Genomic DNA, 18,183 nt, shown 5'->3' with positions numbered 1-18,183 from the left:
CGGTATCGACGGCTCGGTCGGCGGCTTGGCTTTAACTCTCTGTTGGAGCCGGTAACACACGGGAATGATGGGTAATTTATCTTAAATAAAATCTAATTTAATGTTGGTGGTGTCCATTTAAACTGATCTTTATTTTCATCTGGAAACAACCTATGATGTTCATTTATTTTATTCTATTATTATTTATTTGGAAGTGCTAAGAAAAAATAGTTGTGATTTAAAATAAAGAAGTAAATGCTCCGTATATTCATTCAGAACGTTCCTCCTAGCAGGCCGGCTCATCACTGAACCTTCAGGGTCTCGTTGCTCTATTATACAGTATAATGCAGTATTCTACAGTATCTGTATATGTACGTCCTTCATGTCTGTCCAGGGAGAAACTACTGAGATTATAACGTCTCCATAACGGTTATAAAACATCTGATTTAATGGAGAATCTGCTGCCGTCTGAGAGGACTTCATCTGCTGGTATTATATAACAGTAAAAGACTTTATTTGACGACTGAAGGGAACAAACATTCAGCTCTTACACGTCTGCTTAATTTCCTGAAGATTAAAAGCACAAAAACTTTGATGTCTATCATTAACCAGAACACTGTGGACCAGAAAGTACACAAATCTGATGAAAAAACACATCAAATATGACCCCCAAATACACAAAAAAGTCCTCTGACCTGCAAAAAAATAAATGTACTAATGTTTAAAAACAGGTCACCCCCCCAAAAAAACATGGTAAACAGAGTACATGTTGAGGAGTACTGTATCTGCTGCAGTACGTAGTAGTAGTGGTAGTATTTAGGAATGTGGTGGTATATAAAGGGTGTGTGAATAGTAGTAGTAGTAGTAGTAGTTGTAGTAGTAGTAGTAGTAGTAGTAGTAGTATTTAGACCAGGAATGTGGTGTTAAATAGAGGGTGTGTGAATCGTGGCCCACATGAGCCACAGCAGAGCTTTGCTCATCAAACCTCCGTCTCTGTGATCCTAACGTCTCCCAACGTCTCCTAACATCTCCCAACGTCTCCCAACGTCACGTCTCCCAACGTCACGTCTCCCAACGTCTCCTAACGTCTCCCAACGTCACGTCTCCCAACGTCTCCCAACGTCTCCTAACGTCTCCCAACGTCTCCCAACGTCTCCCAACGTCTCCTAACGTCTCCCAACGTCTCCTAACGTCTCCCAACGTCTCCTAACATCTCCCAACGTCACGTCTCCCAACGTCTCCCAACGTCTCCTAACGTCTCCCAACGTCACGTCTCCCAACGTCTCCCAACGTCTCCTAACATCTCCCAACGTCTCCCAACGTCACGTCTCCCAACGTCTCCCAACGTCTCCTAACGTCTCCCAACGTCTCCTAACGTCTCCCAACGTCTCCCAACGTCTCCTAACATCTCCCAACGTCTCCCAACGTCACGTCTCCCAACGTCTCCTAACGTCTCCCAACGTCACGTCTCCCAACGTCTCCCAACGTCTCCTAACGTCTCCCAACGTCTCCTAACGTCTCCCAACGTCTCCCAATGTCACGTCTCCCAACATCTGCCAACGTCTCCTAACGTCTCCCAACGTCTATGATTAACCAGAAGTACTAGTTGCTGTTTACAGAGAGCTTGATTAGCACGACGGCGGAGCAGATAGAGTAAATATTGCTGAGAAATGTCGAGCAAAAAGGAAAATAAATCCTGTTACAGACTTTTATTAATGATTATATATATATATATATATATATATATACATATATATATATATACAGTATATATTATCCCGGATAGTTAAAGAAATAGAAAGCAATGTCATCACTGTCAGAAGGACTTTTACTCTTGTTAGTTTTAGTATAGTTCGCTGATAAATGTAATAATTTAAATGCAAGAATTGTATAAGTATTTTTACAACAAGTTACTTCAGTAAAGGATCTGAGTACATTTTGCAACACTGAGTATTATAATACCGATCTGACCATGATACTATAGATATTATTATATTGTTGCTATTTATTAGCCTATATATTTTTTGCGTCTTTTTTTACACTGATGCTTCTTTGTAATTGCTAATTGCTAATTATATTATATTATATTATCTTGTCTTGTCTTGTCTTAGATAATACAGTATATGGCAATAGTTGTGTCACTCAAAGTATTCCACAAAAAAAAAATATTTAAAAGGTATCAGTCATTAGCAGTACTTACTGCATGAAGTATTAGGTTTATATGTCAATATACACTGCAAAATAATCTCCTTATTAAGGTAATTTTCCCTCTTTAAAGTCGTATATTCATGAAGCCTGAACTTGTTCCTGGTATATTTTCAATAAAGGTTTATTTTTCTTGTTAGAGATTTATTTATCTATTTATTTATTTATTCATTAATTTATTCATTCATTCATTTATTTATTCATATATTTATTTATTTATTTTTACAGTATAACATAAATGGGTATCCTAAAGGAAAAAAAAGTAAAAGCTAAAATAATTTTTAAAGAATGTTTTTTTTTATAATGATATATTTGGATTAACTCCCTCAGCAGATGCTCTGAAACTGAGGCGGCCATATGCAAGATAAATATATAAATATATTTAAAAGCTATTTTTAAGTCTTATATTCATGAAGGCAGAACTTGTTCCAAGTATTTTTTTAAATAAAGTTTGTTTCTTGTTCAAGCCAGAAAATACTTGATAGGATGGAGGTTTATTATTTTTTTTTATTTTACAGTATAACATAAATGGGTGTCATAAAAATATGATTACAATTATTTTTTAAATATTTTGTAATTTTTTTAATTATTACATTGTAACATAAATGGGTGCTCTAAAGAAAAATGTACAATTTAAAGAAAAATAGTTATTAATTATTTAATTAAGTATTTATTTATTTTTATAGTATAACATAAATGGTGTACTAAAAATATGATTACAATTTTAAAATATAGCCTATGTATTTTTTTTAATTTATTTATTTTAACAGTATAACATAAACGGGTGTCCTAAAAAACTATAAAAAAATGTTTTTTAAATAATTATTTATTCATTTATTTGTAACACGTAACAATGTAACACACTCTGCTGTAATAATAACAGACCTGTGTTAATGTAACACACACTGCTGTAATAATAACAGACCTGTGTTCATGTAACACTCTCTACTGTAACAACAGACCTGTGTTAATGTAACACACACTGCTGTAATAATAACAGACCTGTGTTCATGTAACACTCTCTACTGTAACAACAGACCTGTGTTAATGTAACACACACTGCTGTAATAATAACAGACCTGTGTTCATGTAACACTCTCTACTGTAACAACAGACCTGTGTTAATGTAACACACACTGCTGTAATAACAGACCTGTGTTCATGTAACACACTCTGCTGTAATAACAGACCTGTGTTTATGTAACACTCTGCTGTAATAATAACAGACCTGTGTTCATGTAACACATTCTGCTGTAATAACAGACCTGTGTTTATGTAACACTCTGCTGTAATAATAACAGACCTGTGTTCATGTAACACACTCTGCTGTAATAATAACAATCCTGTGTTAATGTAACACTGCTGTAATAATAACAGACCTGTGTTAATGTAACACTCACTACTGTAATAACAGACCTGTGTTCATGTAACACTCTGCTGTAATAATAACAGACCTGTGTTAATGTAACACACTCTGCTGTAATAACAGACCTGTGTTCATGTAACACTCTACTGTAATAATAACAGACCTGTGTTAATGTAACACACTCTGCTGTAATAATAACAGACCTGTGTTAATGTAACACTGCTGTAATCATAACAGCCCTGTGTTCATGTAACACACTCTGCTGTAGTAGTAATAATAATAACAAACCTGTGTTCATGTAACACTCTGCTGTAATAATAACAGACCTGTGTTAATGTAACACACTGCTGTAATAACAGACCTGTGTTCATGTAACACACTCTGCTGTAATAACAGACCTGTGTTCATGCAACACTCTGCTGTAATAATAACAGACCTGTGTTAATGTAACACTGCTGTAATAATAACAGACCTGTGTTAATGTAACACTCTGCTGTAATAATAACAGACCTGTGTTAATGTAACACACTCTGCTGTAATAACAGACCTGTGTTCATGTAACACTCTACTGTAATAATAACAGACCTGTGTTCATGTAACACTCTACTGTAATAATAACAGACCTGTGTTAACTGTAATAATAACAGACCTGTGTTAATGTAACACTCTGCTGTAATAATAACAGACCTGTGTTAATGTAACACACTGCTGTAATAACAGACCTGTGTTCATGTAACACTCTACTGTAATAATAACAGACCTGTGTTAATGTAACACACTCTGCTGTAATAATAACAGACCTGTGTTAATGTAACACTCTGCTGTAATCATAACAGCCCTGTGTTCATGTAACACACTCTGCTGTAGTAGTAATAATAATAACAAACCTGTGTTCATGTAACACTGCTGTAATAATAACAGACCTGTGTTAATGTAACACACTCTGCTGTAATAACAGACCTGTGTTCATGTAACACTACTGTAATAATAACAGACCTGTGTTCATGTAACACTCTACTGTAATAATAACAGACCTGTGTTAATGTAACACTCTGCTGTAATAATAACAGACCTGTGTTCATGTAACACTCTACTGTAATAATAACAGACCTGTGTTAATGTAACACACTCTGCTGTAATAATAACAGCCCTGTGTTAATGTAACACTCTGCTGTAATCATAACAGCCCTGTGTTCATGTAACACTCTGCTGTAGTAGTAATAATAACAAACCTGTGTTCATGTAACACTCTGCTGTAATAACAGACCTGTGTTAATGTAACACACTCTGCTGTAATAATAACAGCCCTGTGTTAATGTAACACTGCTGTAATAATAACAGCCCTGTGTTCATGTAACACACTCTGCTGTAGTAGTAATAATAATAACAAACCTGTGTTCATGTAACACTCTGCTGTAATAACAGACCTGTGTTAATGTAACACACTCTGCTGTAATAATAACAGCCCTGTGTTAATGTAACACTGCTGTAATAATAACAGCCCTGTGTTCATGTAACACACTCTGCTGTAGTAGTAATAATAATAACAAACCTGTGTTCATGTAACACTCTGCTGTAATAATAACAGACCTGTGTTCATGTAACACTCTGCTGTAATAATAACAGACCTGTGTTAATGTAACACACTCTGCTGTAATAATAACAGACCTGTGTTAATGTAACACACTCTGCTGTAATAACAGACCTGTGTTAATGTTACACACTCTGCTGTAGTAATAATAATAATAACAGCCCTGTGTTCATGTAACACTCTCTGCTGTAGTAATAATAATAATAACAGACATAATGTGAGTCTTTCTACTCTACTGACTCCATCTTGCTGTCACTGCTCCAGAGTGGCGGGAAAAGCCAGCTCGAGCTCCTCTCTGCCTCCTGCCTGTCTGTCACGTTCCGCTTCCCGCCGGTAGGTGGCGGTCAGAGCGCGAGAGACGGCTGGTTTCCCGCCTCTCCGCTGAGAGGAGGAGGAGGAGGAGGAGGAGGGAGATGACAGAAACATGTATTTACTGTATATTTATTTATATATTTATATATATTAATATATTAATATGGGGGAGAAGTGGCGGGAGAGGAATCACGGACAGTTTGACCGGTATGTTATCAGCAGTGTGTGTGATTGTTTTTTAACCACAGTAACTTCTACAGTTAATTTAAAGTGGTGAGACTCTGAACACAGTTACAGTTAAAGATGTTAAAATGGACGCCAGTAAAAGTCACTATCTCTGTGTGAATAATGACAGAGAAGATGTGTACATGTTGTTGGGGAATCCACGGAGTAGTTGGGGTGGAGGGTGATGCTCGCTCCGCGCCCCCTCCCTCCCGCTGTAGTGTATAGAGAGTGTATAGGGGAGGGAGGGAGGAAGGGAGGGGGGGAACAGCCGAGAGAGAGAGAGAGAGAGAGAGAGAGAGAGAGAGAGAGAGAGAGAGAGAGAGAGAGAGAGAGAGAGAGAGCGAGCAGAGCTCGAGCGCAGAGTCGTGTGGATTCACTCTCTCTCCTCTCACTCAGAGCGGTTACAGCTCGCGCTGCTCCAGTTGAACCAGGCTGACCGGGAGGCGGACAGAGTTACAGGCGGCAGAGCGGTGACACCGCGTCGGGTGGAAACTAACCGGACCACCGCTACCGGACCTACCGGAACTAGTGTTTTCTTGCCTGGGTGATTTTTAACCGTTTTTACCCCCTTTTTTACCTCCTCATCCTTCATCACCCACCCACCAGCGGAGGATGCTGCCGGTCCAACCCGCCCGCTGGTAGCCGCCTCCAGGCAGCAGCAGCAGCAGCAGCAGAGTGACCCGCTCCGGACCCGGACCCGGCAGGGCTCCAGATCTCCCCCGGCTGAGAGGAGCATCTCCGGGCTGAGCAGCGCTGGTCACGACAGTAAAGCTGGACATTAACAGTGAGAGGATAATAGTGAGGAATAATCACAGCCTTCTGGATTGTTTCATTTCTTTTAACATCTTTTTGTTCCTGCGTTGTGGATTGTTATTTGTTATTTTTTTTTACATATTTATTTTTTCTCCCGGATCTCTCCGTGCGGGTACCGAGGAGCAGCGCAGCCTGTAGCCGGGCTGGAGCGCTCAGAGCCGGGGAACCGCGCCGCTCTCACCCGGTCCAGGTAGGAACTCCCCTCCATACTCTCAACACACATATATATACAACATCTTTATTATATAATCTGAACCCGGTCAGCTCAGCAGGAGGCGCGTTATGCACCACCAACAGCAGGAATATATTCACTTTATTTGCATTTTTAATTAAAACAGATAGATGGAGGATGAACCTGCAGCACAGAGCTGCTGCTGCAAAACACTTGTTGGACAAATAAAACCAACCAATGTTCACATCCAGCCTCTAATCCACTCTGATGAGGGTTTTACACATATTACATATATTACACTACAGAGGTATCGATCCGGATCAATACCCTCCATCCTCACCATCACCACTACCATCACCTCCATGTCTGTTAGTCTGGCAGTAATAAAACACTGAAACACACCTGCATCCTGCAGGTCAGCCACGGCTTCATAACCTCTGAAACTGTACAAATCACCACATTAATCCTGCATCTCAGTACAGTGTGTGCACAGCTCCCTGTATGTATATATACTATATACTGTATATATGTATATATATGTGTATATAGGAGATATCCTGATATCTCCGTCAGTAGGAGTTGTGCAGGACTCTGAGTCTATAGAGGAGAATATAAGATGGCAGTAAAAGCAGAAGCTGGTCATTATAATCAGAGGTTTGTTCGTCTTCTCTCTGTAATATCAGAGCTAATCTGCCTTCAGGGACTGCTGGAGCTGCTTAAAGCAACAATACCACCGTCCATTCATCTGCTCATAAACCCGTCACACAGCATCTCTCTGGGTTACCCAGCAGCACCTGAGGCCTCCGGGGCACCTGTAGCATCACACCTCACACCTTACACCTGGAAGGAGCATTACTGTGTGTGTTATATCCACATAAAGGCCAGGGCGGGGGGGTAGTTTCAATGTAGAGAGGCCGCTGACGGTGAATAACCACCAACCAACCCAACCCAACCCACCCACCGCCGTGCTACAGGCATGCGTCAACACGGGGGAATCCAGTCCGTCCGGTTCCTCCAGTCTCCGGTCCTTCACTCTGAGAACACAGAGAGAGGATGGGCGTCTGACCTGCTCTACATGAGAGAGAGACGGAGAGGGAGGGAGGGTGGGGGTGTAGTTGGGTATTTACATGCAAACTGCATCTGCTTTTCCCTGACAGAGAGTGAGCTGTAGTAGTAGACGCCGCCGCCACCACCACCACCAGCAGCGTTCTCTCTAAACGTCCCCTCCAGGAACGCCGTGGGCGCTCATGCGTGCTCCCTCACTTGACCTTTGACCCCCGTTCCCTATTTTGTCACCTGGCTCTGATCATTCAGATGTTTCAGCCTTTCGGTCGCACGCCTCGATGGAGACGTTCCGGAGCACAGCGGAGCGGCGTAACGGGAATATCCACCTCCTGCAGGCTCTTTAAATCACAGTCAAACATCTTTAATCTAGTGGCATAAAAATGTTCATTTAACACGTAAAAAAGAATTAAAGGCTCAGATTGTGTTGTTTTTTAGTGGGGGTTTCCACTCTGCATCAGATTTCTGCCAGCGTGAACATATATTTAGCAGCGTTAGTGGATGAGGTGGCGATACTCTCGCTGAGGTTTGGACGGCGGGCCCTGCTGCTGTCACCCGAGCTTCTGCCGCCGCGGTGTCGAGGGGCGAGGTCGGAGGTTTGATACCACGCTCTGGGAATCCTCTCCGCCGCCTCTAATTTGGAGGTGCATCCGTCCCGTTTGTGACCAGATAAAACAAACGTCTCCACGGCGCTGCGGGAGGAGGCTGAAGGGGAGGATGGGGGATTAGTCAGCGGGGAGAGGAAGAGGATGAAATGGCGAGGAGGAGGAAGGAGGAGGGAGGTCGAACAGAGTCCGTTCTGCACATTTCCGCGTAAAAATTGGAGATCTGAGCGAGCCGTGTTGTTAATGCCCGTCATTAAAACGGCAGCCGGGAGAGTGGAAATGGGTTTGGTGTGTGTGTGTGTGTGAAATGGAAACACACACACACACATTCACATCCCGGCGCCGCGGAGAAAGAGGCGTCCACGCTTCAGATTAAACGGTTTTCACGGCGGGTAGCTGGTCTTTTTTTTTAGTTCAGGTGGGACGAGGAGAAGGAGGAAGCGAGGGAAGAGCTGGTCCGTCGACTGATCAGTTGATCAGGTTGTTCCAAAGTATTGGTAACCCGTTGTTTCTTCTTCGTTGGTGTCTATGTGCGGCAAACGGGCGGTTGGTTACTGGAAAATGACTCTTTGGCATCAAAAAGCTCAATTTACACTGATGAAATTAGGGATTTTTAGTATCATTTAGAGAGTTTCTTCAGTGGACGACGGCTGTTTCTTGACCTTTATTTGGTTTGGTCACTATTCACACCAAAAACACACACACACTGCACACCAATCAATAGCGTACAGGTGACCTAAACACCTGGTTTACACGCCGTCCTGTCACCTTTCTGGCTCGATACCTTTCAAATAAAGTCATGAGCAGTAAAACCAGATCTTTTAAATAATTTTCAGAGGTCTGAGGAGGAAAACATTCAGAATTTTAGAATATAAAGAGCACAAATTTGAGCAAAATCTGAAGAAATGTACATTATTTTAGTTTTACTAACTGCTGCACTAGATTTATTTTATCCAAGATGTGTTTTATTTTCTATTTAATACAAAAACAAATCATAAAATTCATCTTGGATGAGGTGTGAAAAACAGTGCTATTCTTTAGAGAGGCTGGTTTGTAGACTAATTAGTCGTTAGGATCTTGTTTGCAACCCGTTGTTTCTTCTTCGTTGGTGTCTGTGTGCGGCAAACGAGCTGTTGGTTTATTGGAAAATGACTCTTTGGCATCAAAAAGCTCAACTTACACTGATGAAATGAGTGATTTTTTAGTGTGATTTTGAGAGTTTCTTCAGAGGACGACGGCTGTTTATGACCTTTATTTGGTTTGGTTACTATTCACACTAAAAACACACACACACTGCACACCAATTAATAACGTACAGGTGACCTCAATATCTAGTTACATGCCGTCCTGTCACCTTTCTGGCTCGAGACCGTTCAAATATAGTAATATGTGTAATAAGGAACAGTAAAACCTCATCGGATTGTTTCTGAGGAGGAAAATATTCTGAAAAATCTGAAAAAATGTACATTATTTTAGTGTGAAAAAGGTTTTTACTAAATGCTATTACTACTAAATGCTAATGTTAATAAGTGTTTTTTATTCTATTTAGCGCAAAAACAAAACATAAACGTCATCGTGGACGAGATGTGAAACTTGTATCTGAATGCTGTAATCGACCAAAACCACGACATCAGTTACATCAGTCAGCTGAGGCAGCCGTCATCATCCTGGTAGCTACGATTAAAAACAACAACAGGTCACCAAAATGATCAGAAATCAGCCGAGGGATCATAAACATCCAGAGATAAGTCCACAGATCTGTGTTGGTGCTGGAGACGCTGGACCGTCACACACATGTTGTTGCTTCCTGCCGTAAAAAAACGTCCTAAAAGCTCTTCCATTGAGCCGACGTTATATTGCTGTATTGATTTGTTTTTGTTGCCGGTCGATAGAAACGACGGTTACAGTCAGTTAGATGGTTTAAACTCACTCTGAGCACCAGGTGTCCTTTCACACCTTCATGTAAAACACACATATTTACAGTAGACGTGCACGAGCAGCTGGAGTGTGAACAACGCAGCGCACGCAGCAGCCATCTTCAACTGTTTCCATCCATTAATCGCTCATTAAGTGTTTTGAAATGTGTTCAGATATCTTGATTATTTAACGTACAGTGATACGAGAACAGAGAAGAGCAGCAGGAGGAGCTGGAACCGCAGCATGTTGGTCATGTCTTCTTGATAAATTGATTATATAAATAGTTTTTATATAGATTAATTGACTTATTTCAACTCTAATCTGTTAAACTGTTCAGTATCTTTGAGCTTCACCGGCTATGAAACGACATAACATATGTAAACTGAATGTGTACTGTACGTAGGCGCAGTATATTCAATGTATTCTGGTTCCAATATGTAGTAATAACTTATATTTGTTCCAGTTTTTAGTAGTAGATACTAGAGGGCTGACCCGAACGCTTCGACCGTTTCCATGGTGATCCAATTTCAAATCAGTATTTGAATGCTTCGTTTTTGTTTGTTTTTTTATAGTAAAAATTAAGTAATAATGTATAAATCCCCAAATAGTCTCAACATTATTCAATATTCATATTGAACATAAATTATTATTAGCGTTTGTGTACAGTAATGCAGCAGCGGCGCCGTCTCGGGCTCTGAAACGCCGCGAAGCTTCGAATACCGTCTAATATCTCTCAGCAAAGCTTCGATGCCCAAAGAATATTGTTCAGGACACCTTCTAGTAGGGTAGTACTAGTAGTACTCTTTAGATCATGGTAGTACTAGTAGTACTCTTTAGATCGTGGTAGTAGAGTAGAACTCTTTAGATCTTGGTAGTAGAGTAGAACTCTTTAGATCTTGGTAATAGAGTAGTACTCTTTAGATTGTGGTAGTAGAGTAGTACTCTTTAGATCGAGGTAGTAGAGTAGTACTCTTTAGATCGTGTAAGTAGAGTAGTACTCTTTAGATCTTAGTAGTAGAGTAGTACTCTATAGATCGTGGTGGTAAAGTAGTACTCTTTAGATAGTGGTAGTAGAGTAGTACTCTTTAGATCGTGGTAGTAGAGTAGTACTCTTTAGATTGTGGTAGTAGAGTAGTACTCTTTAGATCGTGGTAGTAGAGTAGTACTCTTTAGATCGTGGTAGTAGAGTAGTACTCTTTAGATCGTGGTAGTAGAGTATTACTCTTTAGATCGTGGTAGTAGAGTAGTACTCTTTAGATAGTGGTAGTAGAGTAGTACTCTTTAGATCGTGGTAGTAGAGTAGTACTCTTTAGATAGTGGTAGTAGAGTAGTACTCTTTAGATCGTGGTAGTAGAGTAGTACTCTTTAGATCGTGGTAGTAGAGTAGTACTCTTTAGATCGTGGTAGTAGAGTAGTACTCTTTAGATCTTGGTAATAGAGTAGTACTCTTTAGATCGTGGTAGTAGAGTAGTACTCTTTAGATCGTGTAAGTAGAGTAGTACTCTTTAGATCTTGGTAGTAGAGTAGTACTCTATAGATCGTGGTAGTAAAGTAGTACTCTTTAGATCGTGGTAGTAGAGTAGTACTCTTTAGATCGTGGTAGTAGAGTAGTACTCTTTAGATCGTGGTAGTAGAGTAGTACTCTTTAGATCGTGGTAGTAGAGTAGTACTCTTTAGATCGTGGTAGTAGAGTAGTACTCTTTAGATCGTGGTAGTAGAGTAGTACTGTTTAGATCGTGGTAGTAGAGTAGTACTCTTTAGATCTTGGTAATAGAGTAGTACTCTTTAGATTGTGGTAGTAGAGTAGTACTCTTTAGATCGTGGTAGTAGAGTAGTACTCTTTAGATCGTGGTAGTAGAGTAGTACTCTTTAGATCTTGGTAATAGAGTAGTACTCTTTAGATTGTGGTAGTAGAGTAGTACTCTTTAGATCGTGGTAGTAGAGTAGTACTCTTTAGATTGTGGTAGTAGAGTAGTACTCTTTAGATCGTGGTAGTAGAGTAGTACTCTTTAGGTCTTGGTAATAGAGTAGTACTCTTTAGATTGTGGTAGTAGAGTAGTACTCTTTAGATCGTGGTAGTAAAAGTACTTTGACCAGATCCACTCCTTCCGTTCTGACCTTTCACAATAAAAGCCCTGGACATATAATATTAACAGGTGAGTATTTAACATTTTCATGTCGTTTATTGTCGTCGTTATATGTTGTATATACATTCTATAGATTGAAGTCAGATTTAAAACCCGCCGTCGTTACTCTCCATCATCAGCCCGTTCTCACCATATGGCGAATGAATGACACGGCAATTTGTAAGTTATTTTGCTTGAAATAACAACAGTGTTCTTGTTGAGTTATTTTAGTAACGTGTTTTCCGTACTTATGTTTTGTTGTTTTGTACGTATTTTACTTACTTTACGTACTTATTTTAAGCCCAACCATGATGTTTTTCCTCAACCTAACTTAGTAGTTTTGTTGCTTTAACATAACCGCGACCGTTTCATGGTAACAACGTGGCATTAAATGCATCACGAAAAGCCTAAATCCTATACGCCTTCCTGTTAGATCAGGTTGCAGTCAAGATGAATCAGTTTGGTGATCTTGGCGGTGATTTTAGGCGTTGGTAGACGTGGTCAGGTGTTGGTGCGGCGGTAGACGTGGTCAGGTGTTGGTGCGGCGGTAGACGTGGTCAGGTGTTGGTACGGCGGTAGACGTGGTCAGGTGTTGGTAGACGTGGTTAGGATGTTGGTACGACGGTAGACGTGGCCAGGGTGTTTGTACGGCAGTAGACGTGGTCAGGTGTTGGTAGATGTGGTCAGGTGTTGGTACGGCGGTAGACGTGGCCAGGGTGTTGGTACGGCAGTAGACGTGGTCAGGTGTTGGTACGGCGGTAGACGTGGTCAGGTGTTGGTAGACGTGGTTAGGATGTTGGTACGACGGTAGACGTGGCCAGGGTGTTGGTACGGCAGTAGACGTGGTCAGGTGTTGGTAGATGTGGTCAGGTGTTGGTACGGCGGTAGACGTGGTTAGGATGTTGGTACGGCGGTAGACTGTTTTCATTTTGTCCTCTCGTCGTCTGACATGTGGAATAAATATGTTGCTGAGGATTTAAAACAGCGTTGTGATGATGATGATGATCTTTACTTCATACCAGCCTGCTGTTCATCCGCCATCCACTCCCATAATCCCCTTCTGCTGCTGCTGCGAGGGGATCAGTGTGTGTGAGTGTGTGTGTGTGTGTGTGTGTGTGCGTGAGGTTAGACAGCACTTCCTGTCAGTAGAAAGGTCACACGTTTGATCCCTGAACCAGTCAGTCCTGCCACAGTGCCTCTGAGCAACAACAGGAAGGAGACAATAGACCCGAAACCAGTCATGAAACCATTAAACCAGTGAGTCAGCTCGCAGTAATCTGAGAGTTTCCTGGTCGTCAGGCGGTGCGTTTGTGGCTCACGGCAAAGTCACGTTCTTTTCATTCTCAGTCCTGGACACCTGATAACTTTCTCTGACTATTTACACAAGGTGTGAACGCATTCGTCAGCTGTGACACACGACACCTGCTGGAGGTGTGTTACTGTATTTATTACAACAGGTAGAGTCTGTGTGATTGTTAGTCTCTGTTAGTGAGATAATGTGTACGGTTCAGTGTCCTCTACACTCTTTGTTCCATGAACGTTATTAGAGCGACGTATGAAACCTGAATATGTCGTTGTACATATCAATATGCCTCTTTATCACATAAAGAAACAACTCAAAGTTGGCAAATCTTTAAACAGATAGTTCCAGACTTCAATCAAAACTTTGCAGATTTTCAACTTTTATATTGAAGTAAACTTCCTAACGTTTGGAAATAAGACGTAAAAACGGTGAGTTTTGTATAAAACATTATAGCTCGTCATAGCTTTCATACCGGCACTGCTTTCAACACATTTCCACAGTTTCATGTTACTTTTTTGGAGAGACTGATTTGTTGGATTTTACACACAATACCAACTTATTATTCATGTTATTATCTATTATCTTGTAATTTGTGTGTAAATGAATCATGTTTCAGGACTCTGGGAGGTTCTGTAGGTTTCACTACAAAACCAGAAGTATTTTCCTGTTCTTAATGATTCAGGTTTTTATAGGGATGGGTTGTGATTTTAACATTTCGTATAGTCTTTAAAATATACTGTATGTAGTGTTTATGGGTGGAAACAGTAGAGCTTGAGCTTCAGATGACAAAAAGGGAAAAAGGTGTGAAAATTTGCCATAAATTGGGAGGAAACCGGTGGAGGACGATTAAAGACGGAAGGGTTGGCTGTTGCATGTGAGGCACAGATCTTGTCGGTTAACGGTTAATAATCGGTTAATGAGGGTCGGTTATCGGTTAAGACAATTTTTCAAAATTAGCATCCCTAGTTATACTGCTAATACACTAAACTTCATATTAGTGCAGGTATCAAACCGAGCAAAATGTGTCCAAAGTATAAAAAGTTGTCATCATGTCGGGTCAGACAGAAATTGTCCGATTTGAGACTTTCTTCTTTAGACAACATGTTAGAAGTTCTATTCCTTAATGTAAAGTAGTGAACATGTTTGTTAAACTCAGATCTTCATTAGTATAGAAACATGGTTAATGATTCTCAGCCCTGCTTCTTCTAATCACTGCTGCTGTTTATTTCACCCAATTAGTGAACCCCGTTCTGGTTCTGAGATCTCTTTAATGATGAGAACGTGTGTTTGTGAGACAGAAACCAAATAAAACTCATCTGTTTTACATTTCTTTATTTATTAAAAAAGGTTGTTTAATCCCTGGCATCAGTTCTAGTTGCAGTAATGTGTTGTATAATTACACGGGAACATTATCAGACCAATTACAGACCATTAAAATATGAAAATATCACGACTATCCTGTTGAAGCAGGCTGGAGGCCAGCAGACACACTGGAAACACGCTCTGAAACTTCAGCACAGGTGTGTGTTTATACCTGTGTGTGTGTGTGTGTGTGTGTGCGTGTGTGCACGTGCGCAAGTGTGTGTTCTTTATATTATCTAACCTGAATGTCCAGTCTGCGCACACACACACACACACACACACACAGGAAATCAAAAGAAGGTTTGATGTGTTCAGATCTCAGACGGATGTTCACGGTCGAGGTGAGCGCTCTGTGGACCGGCCAGAGTGTGTGTGTGTGTGTGTGTGTGTGTGTGTGTGTGTGTGTGGTCCTGTAACACAGAGGGGATTACTCTAATGACTCCATTCACTACCATTGTTTGATCCAGATTAACACACACACACACACACACACACACACACACACATCCTCCCTATTCAGATTCAGCAGCCAACTGTTACCAGAGTCTTTCTGCCGCCTGACGCCACCTGTGTGTGTGTGTGTGTGTGTGTGTGTGTGTGTGTGTGTACGCGCACTGCATGGATTTATGCTTCGACTGAGGGCATGAAAAACCCTGTCGTCATAGAGACGGGCGAGACGCCATAATCGTACAAATGGGGACACACTGGACAGTCTTTCTAATAAAAACACTACACATACTGTGTACTGTCTGTGTGCATACTTGTGTAAGTTATATATATATAAATATATATATATATATTTATATATATCCTCCTGGGAACCGATTTAAAATAAGTGTCTTCCAATTACTTTTTTTTGTGATTTCCTTCCTATTTAGGGTTAAAAGAAAATCTGAACAATTTAGGATTGTTAAACTTTATTTGTATTGTCCACTGTAGTGGACTACAGGATTATTTCAGTGTGAAAGACTAAAAAAATGATCATATTATAGCTGTAGAGTGATATTAAACCAAGAATACATTCAAATTGATTAAAAAAACAACACATACCATATCACTGGAAAGCCGTTTGTCAAAAGAGTAAGAGGATATGCATGTGGACAAAATGTCCACTACTGAGGACACATGTCAATGGGCTGGGTCTCAGGAAGATATATATATATATTTATGTGTGTATATATATATATATATATATACATATACATACATATGTACTTGGGCTGTCAATCGATTCAAATATTTAATCAAGATTAATTATCAGTTCTAAATGAACCTTAAAGGGAGACTAGTCCAGTATTTAATCCTCTTATCAACATGGGAGTGGACAGATCTGCTGCTTTATGTAAATGTATATATATATTAATTATTGTAAATCAATGAACAACACAGAACAATGACAGATATTGTCCAGAAACCCTCACAGGTACTGTACTTCATTCTTTAAGAGTCACCAGACTGCAGGAAACAAAGTCTCTGAAACTGTAATGTTCAAACCCACTTTAGTGTTGAAATCCTCTGTGTGTTTGAGGTCTCGGGGTCAAGGGAGTACGGATGCAGTGAACTCACTATCGGAGCGCTCTGTTCTTCTCCCTGATGGTGCTTCATTGTGAACAACACATCCGAGTTAAAATCAGCAAGAGGAGAGCTAGTTAGCATCAGCTGTTAGCATCCGGTTAACGGAGGTACCATTGATTTACACTGTGATGCGTTCAGGCTCTAGGAGCAGTGTACGTTGGAAGTACACGTTTTTTTACCGTGGTATTGAGAATGGTAGAATTTCCCTGGTATGGACTACCAAATGTCTGGTATTGTGACATCCCTGATTAGTATAACTAATGACTTTATTAGTCACATCAGAGCGTTATTGATCCGATGCTGTAAACTAAGAACGTCTGAAAACACATCTGTGTGTCTGATAATGTAGTAAAGTTCTGTTGTTCTCTAAGCTCAGTAGTTGGTGGGGGGGGGGGTGCATGTGTACCCAGCAGGCTGTTTGTTATGGAGATGAAGGCAGTCGGTTGGACTTTACCAGTTAACACCCCGTCAGTCAGTCAGTCAGTCAGTCAGTCAGTCTACAGTCAACACTGTTCAGATCCACCTCGGTTCACCAGGAGGACCAGCAGCTCACTGGTCCCGTCTCAGTCTGGTACTGGCTCAGTCTGGTCCCGTCTACAGGTCAGTCATTGACCCGGCTCACTGGTCCGTCTACAGGTCAGTCATTGGTTCAATGGCACCCAACATGTTTTATTAGTTTAAAGTAAATGTAAAAGTGTTGATTAGCCTAAAGATGGGTGATTTAATGATGGATATACGATGCTTTATGGAGTCCTTTACTATCTCTGGCTGTATCAGAGTGTTGTTGTAAACCAATGACTGTCTTATAGTCATATTTACATTTATTGATTACAACGTATGTGTTCGTTTCCCAGTTTAAAGATGTTTTTCCATATTGCCCACCACTAGTTGAGGGTACCAGCTGGTTGTTGTGGTGTAATGAGGTATTTTAGAACAACGTAGTTTGGTGAACTTTAGTTGGTAGTGTGTCGATGTCCTGAGCTGATCTGACTGATCACTCTCAGAGAATAAACGGTGTTTTAACTGATCTAAATCAGCTGTATTGATCCTGATCCAGTCTCTGGTCTCTGCTATAATTTAACAGACATTATTAAACAAACTCGTGGCAGTTTAATTAATTTAAATTGGAAAATAACACACAGGAGTCTTGTTATTACAGCATAAAGAAGTGTTGTATAATATGTTATATGGACCATATGTTAACAAATATGTCTCTTTTGATTGCCAGGAAGTTATTCACAGACAAATAATGAACAATATGTGACTTGTTTTTAGGGTTTATTAGACTCCAGAGAGGTCTAAAAGTAGTTTGATTTAACTAACTGATGATTAAATTTATTTTTTTTGTTATTTGAGGAAATATTTGCGTGTTTTAACTGATCTAAATCAGCTGTATTGATCCTGATCCAGTCTCTGTATTGATCCTGATCTAGTCTCTGGTCTCTGATCTAAATCAGCTGTATTGATCATCCTGATCTAGTCTCTGGTCTCTGATCTAAATCAGCTGTATTGATCCTGATCTAGTCTCTGGTCTCTGATCTAAATCAGCTGTATTGATCCTGATCCAGTC

The 18,183-nt window shown here is 40.4% G+C and overlaps 1 protein-coding gene across 4 annotated transcripts in view; it reads left to right on the top strand.

Annotated features, from left to right (window-relative positions):
- The first annotated feature begins 6,033 nt into the window (after positions 1 to 6,033).
- LOC141775844 (protocadherin-1-like) overlaps positions 6,034 to 18,183 on the top strand; it is a 261,087-nt gene continuing 248,937 nt past the window's right edge. Inside the window, exon 1 of one of the 4 annotated variants that reach the window (XM_074649584.1) lies at positions 6,034 to 6,681. The gene's annotated coding sequence lies outside the window, so the exon portion shown is untranslated. Of the gene's footprint in view, positions 6,682 to 17,061; positions 17,250 to 18,183 lie in introns of those variants that run through there. The other 3 variants (XM_074649586.1, XM_074649587.1, XM_074649585.1) reach the window with 3 other exon arrangements.

The sequence above is a fragment of the Sebastes fasciatus genome, chromosome 10 (genome assembly GCF_043250625.1).
Source record: "Sebastes fasciatus isolate fSebFas1 chromosome 10, fSebFas1.pri, whole genome shotgun sequence".
NCBI lineage: Eukaryota > Metazoa > Chordata > Actinopteri > Perciformes > Sebastidae > Sebastes > Sebastes fasciatus.
Note: the sequence above shows the minus strand (reverse complement) of the source record. Positions and strands in the feature narration are given on the sequence as shown.